The 5,596-nt window shown below is 33.0% G+C and overlaps 1 non-coding gene across 1 annotated transcript; it reads left to right on the top strand.

Moving 5' to 3' along the window:
- The first annotated feature begins 410 nt into the window (after window positions 1-410).
- Window positions 411-517, top strand: LOC113728351 (small nucleolar RNA R71). The gene has a single exon (XR_003458074.1). It is a non-coding gene; the product is annotated as a small nucleolar RNA R71 (small nucleolar RNA).
- The last annotated feature ends 5,079 nt before the right edge of the window (window positions 518-5,596 follow it).

Here is a 5,596-nt window from a genome sequence, read left to right as displayed (position 1 = left end):
GTATTGGAGTATGGATTGTTTTGGGTTGGACGGTTGTAATTGTTAAGATATTGAACCTGTTCGCTGCTAGAACACATAGAATCATCATGATTTCTGCCGCAAGTAGTACAGGATGCAACAACTACTCCTTAATTAGAGTTAGAACCAACGTGCCTATTAAGCATCTTAACCACATTATCCATTTTTGCACTTAACATATTCAAGATATCTATTTCGAGCATACCTGCGGTTCTCCTTGTATTACCTCGTTCGTTTGCCCATTGGTAGTTGTTAACAGCCATTTTTCAATCAATTGTTGAGCTTCCTCGACTGTCTTTCGCATCAATGCTTCTCCTGCTGCCGCATCTACATGCGTCTTTGTTGGATAGGTGAGACCATTGTAAAATATTTGGACTACTAGCTAATCTGGTAAACCATGATGAGGACCTTTTCGTTGCAATTCCCGATAGCACTCCCAAGTTTCATATAATGTCTCTCCTTCCTGTTGAGAGAAACTAGTTATATCCATTCTAAGTTTAGTAGTTTTTTCAGGTGGAAAGAATTTATTAAGAAAAACCTTAGCTAATTCAGCCCAAGTAGTAAAAGTGTTTGGAGGATGAGATTGTAGCCAAATCTTGGCTTGGGCCCTTAACGAGAATGGAAACAATCGCAGTTTAATTGCATCATCACTAACACCATTGAACTTAATTGTGTCACAGATTTCAAGAAATGTTGACAAGTGAGAATTTTGATTTTCGGTAGCATTACCTCCATATTGAGATTGTTGTACCATTTGAATCAGTGATGGTTTAATCTCAAAATTATTAGCATTTACCGTTGGCCTTGCAATGCTAGTTTGAGAATCTTGTGTTCCCGGTAAAGCAAAATCTCGTAGAATTTGCGTATTTGATTCATTTTCCGCCATTTCTTTCTTAAATGATAATTCTATTAAAATTTCTTCTATCGGCTGCCAAATCTCTTGTTCCTCTTGGTGCGGTGTATTCCTCCTTTGTCTCCGTAGTGTCCTCTCAATTTCAGGATCGAAAAGTACAATTTCTTGATTTGATCGGTGCATACACTACAAATAAAAACAAGAGAAATTTTTGCAGTTTTAATTGTTAAAATCAACTATAAACAACTTGAAAAAAAACAATGGAAATATCTAAATTAATAGAGATGATTAGGCTCTAATATTGCAGCTCCCTAGCAGCGACGCCAAAAACTTTACGGGACTTTTATATCAATACAAGTTTAAATCCGATCTTATACCCGTTTAACTGCAAGTATACAGGCCAAAATTGTAATGTAGGGTATGTATCGAGTCGATCCCACAAAGAGCAAATTAACCAATTATTAGGTCCTTGTTTTCTCTATTATTTAGAATTATGAATGAATTTGAGCAGAGAAATCATATTGCTATTTTCTACAAATCTGATCTACAAATCTAGTTTACCAAATACTAAATGCAAATGGAGAATTTTCATTCTAGGATAAATGTAGGGATGTAGATTCCATTTATGGCATAAACAATACAAATATATGGATTTGCCTCTTGTTATTATTCTTGTTTAACCAGGGATTCATTTCCAATATTACCAAACTTCATTCTCATGATAAAATGGTTTAGAGTAGTCCAGTTTTTCCTATTTTCATGGTGAAATACTACTACTACTCTGTTTTCTTTCATGAAATGCTAAGTAATTCACTTAAGTGTATCTCTATTTTCATGAACATACAACTTAAGCTCTACTCATGTATTTCCATTGTTACTACCAATTCTTATTGAATAATAACAACTATAAACATACTATTGGTTATCAAGCAATAACAAGTAATTACTACATGCACAAATAGACAAGTTAATATAAGATATAACAAGTGTAAATCACATTCAATTTATCTCATTTAGCCATAAGTTTTATCTACTCCCTAGATTAAGAAGTTTAGCTACTCATGAATGATTTAACAATCAAACTCACAAGTTTATTAATACAAAACATCATAAAGTACAAGTACAAGAAAAATAAAAGAAAGTTTAGCCAATTGATGGTGAAACCCTCCAATTTCTGCTATGTTCTTGTACAAGATGATTACAAGTGAAAACTCCAAAGGCTTCTCAAAACACTCCTAGCTAGAGAGAAACTAGTTACAAGAAGGAAAACTAGCTACGTAAGGTCATTTGGCTTCTCCCTTGTGTCTCTGCATAAAAGGTGGTAGAAAGGCATTTTTTTCTCTTTCATAATTTCAACCACTTAGATTTTGTAAAGGAAGTCAAAAGATATGTTGTTTTGACTAGTCAATAACTCATTTGGTCTTCTCTTTTGTTGCAGAAGCATGTGCCACCAAATTTTCTCTCCCAAGATAGCTGGAAAGTTGTGTGAAAAGTGAGAAAAAACGACTGTGCCACTTGCTGAAGAGAGAGGCAGATCCGAGCCTCGGATCCGAGGGGTGAAGATCGATCTGAGCTCGGATCTTATCGATCCGAGGACTTTCTCTGATGGATCCGAGCTCGGATCGTATGACCTTGGATACACTACTCCAAAAGTACAGACGAGGGCTCGGATCGCCCTTTACTCACACGGATCCAAGCTCGGATCCGTGCTGATAATTTTCCAGTTTTTCACTTCTTTTCCTTTTTTCTTCATTTTTGCTTCTAATTTCTTGTGTACTTTATCCTCTAGACGATCCTTACATTTCTTTCATCTCATGCATGAATTTCATACCGCGATATCCTTCACAATTTCACAAAATTAACGCATTAATCCACTCATTTATCAAGTTTTGAACACTTAAACAATATTTAAGCAAGTATCACCAAAAGAGTTCAAATATGGCTTTAATCTTCTCAAAACATACCAAAAATTCATGCCAAACTTGTACAAAATATACGTCAAATATTCTCTTATCAATTTTATTAGGCCCGCATTGTCGCATTTGTAAAAGTCCCATTTTGGCCATTTTCACATATTTTCAAAATTCAAAAATCCATTTTTTATTAAATGCCTTTTTATTTCAAAAACCCATTTTGTCTCCTTGTGACTCACTTTGCCTCTCCCCTATCAAGAAACTTGCCTCTCATGTTTTCCTCTTTAGTTGGTATTTACAAGCTGGTTCTGACGATTACTTATAAGATAATCTCCAACCTTGTCAGCAAAATGTTAATAAGAGTAACAGGTTAGTTGATCACTTCACAAACCCAACACATGATCCCCTATTTCTTAGTCATTAAGGGCTTAATCACAAAGTAAGCATGTAATTACAATGACTACATGGTTTACTACATTTTTGTATCTCTATTTTTTTTGTGTCATATTTTCCTCTTTGGGCTATTGGTTAGGGACCTACGCTCCTGCTTATCAAGTCAGCAGTTCGCCTCCTGGCATGCAGCGTTGGGGTAGGGGTTTAAGGAGGGAATAGGAGAGTGGGAAGGGACAAAAAGGGATAATTTTGGAAACCTCCCTTGAAGTTTTTAACAATTTCACCTAATTTTCTTGAGTTTTGAAAAATTACATATACCTCCATCGAGTTTACCGTTTTGGTAACTAAAACTATTTAATGGTTAAAATTTTGAATGAATAATCCAAAATGCTCTCATGATATTATAAAGTTCATTTCACCTTCTTATAAAATTATTCAAAATTTATTGAACATGCACAAAATTTCAAACTCATTTTCGACCCTCATTTATACTATTTTAAACCTTTCATATTACCACATTTCAAATTAGTATAATTATCACCATTAATCCTTAAATTCTAAAACCTCAATCAAAATAAAAAAAAATTGCACGGTTAAACTCAAAAAATTTCAATAACTGCATCAATATAACATCCTATCCCTCAATATTGGAGTGTCAATACCAACCCTATCCTTTTTAAACCCAATTTACATCTTCTTCTATTCATCTACAGATCCTTCAAACAAAGCTAAAATTAAATTTTAATATGTTATTATTGTGTTTAGTACATGATTAGTTATTCTATGAGTGAATTTTATTTTTGTTTCTATTAAATATCTAATTGTGTGATGTATTCATATGAACAAGATTAGTAGTGGATTGTTTAATTGCATGAAACAAATATATTGTTAAGGCTATTATGGTCTTTTTTAGGGTCTAGACAGGTATGTGTAATATTGAAAATCTCAAGGATACCAGTTGAAATTTTCAAATGTTGTGAGGGAGGTTTTGGAAATTATCCCAAAAAAAATGGCATTGACCGTGGGAACGGAGAAAAAGGTGGCGTTGACCACTAAACGGGAAAACAAACCCCTTATCCCGCAATTGAGAAAACAAACAGCCAATTAACCTGTTTTTTTTTTTTCTGGGGTTAAAACTTAGTGTCCCACAATTACAAATTCAAAAAATACAAATCAATAATATTTATACATTCTACATTACCACTTTCACCCCCATTTTATAGTTACCAATTTACAAACACAAATTGCAAAAATCAATACATCGCAAATAATGTTAATCTCTCTCTATGCAGTTGGAATATCTATACTTACTGTGTATAATGGAAGAATCTTGTCTTTGGTGTAAACAATTTATGTCAGGTAATGTTAAATAAAAAATATCCTTTAAAGTTATTTAAAAATACTCAAATCCTCTCTTTTTCTCTACCATGATTTTGAATACAACTATTCACACCCTCTCTTTCTTCCACCATGATTTTAGATACAACAACTTCCTCAAAAAGACAAAAAAGCAGAACTTGCATATATATATATATATATATATATATATATATATATTTAAACAAACAGATATATTTTCAACATGATTTTACTTGTATTAGCTTATCATCAAAAAAGGAAAAAAATAACTATACATTGTTTAAATAAGAACACACTGAAAACACTACTTATGTGCTAATAATGTTCATACCAAGAACATGGATTTCTTTTCTGTTTCCTTGTTTTTACTAAGAAAAATAAATATGTATTAACATAAAAAAAAACCTATCTTTAATCGAATTTGAAATTCCTCTATGCGACCCCTGAATGCTACTTAAATTTCAACCAACTATTGCTTTCCTCTATCGCCCAGATCGGCATCTAACCAAAAAAAAAAAAAAATTCCCTAGTCTCAGTTCATTTTCTCCTCATTCACCCAAAAAAATTTTTTTTTTTTTTGTTATTACACGCTTGGGTCTATAAATCATTTTCTGCTTAATTAAATGCACCCTAATCGGTCGTTGGTACCTATTTTCCCCCTTTCACCAACTTCTCATCAATAAACATTCCAATTTCTTCTACTCCACTTTTATGGGACTCCATCAATTGTTCTTTCCGCGGTTGTTGGTAATTAGTTCAATGAATTCGTCTTTTATATGTTTCCTAATTAACTTTACTTTTCAAAGTACTTTAACATCCAAAATATACCTTAATGAGTAAGTGCTTATTGTCTAGCAATCATCAAATGACATCTGCGTTTTTGTTCCTTTTCGTCACTTTTTTTTCACGGAATTTAATAATTTCGTGTCTCAATTCATCTTCACTGGCTGAAGCTATTAACTGTATGCTAAACTCCAATTTCTTGATTTTTTTTTTTTGGCTACATATGTCCATCACCCTTATTATTGATAATCCCGTCAAAATCAGTGTGCTCTAGAAA

Source organism: Coffea arabica, chromosome 2c (genome assembly GCF_036785885.1).
Source record: "Coffea arabica cultivar ET-39 chromosome 2c, Coffea Arabica ET-39 HiFi, whole genome shotgun sequence".
Classification (NCBI taxonomy): Eukaryota; Viridiplantae; Streptophyta; class Magnoliopsida; order Gentianales; family Rubiaceae; genus Coffea; species Coffea arabica.
Note: the sequence above shows the minus strand (reverse complement) of the source record. Positions and strands in the feature narration are given on the sequence as shown.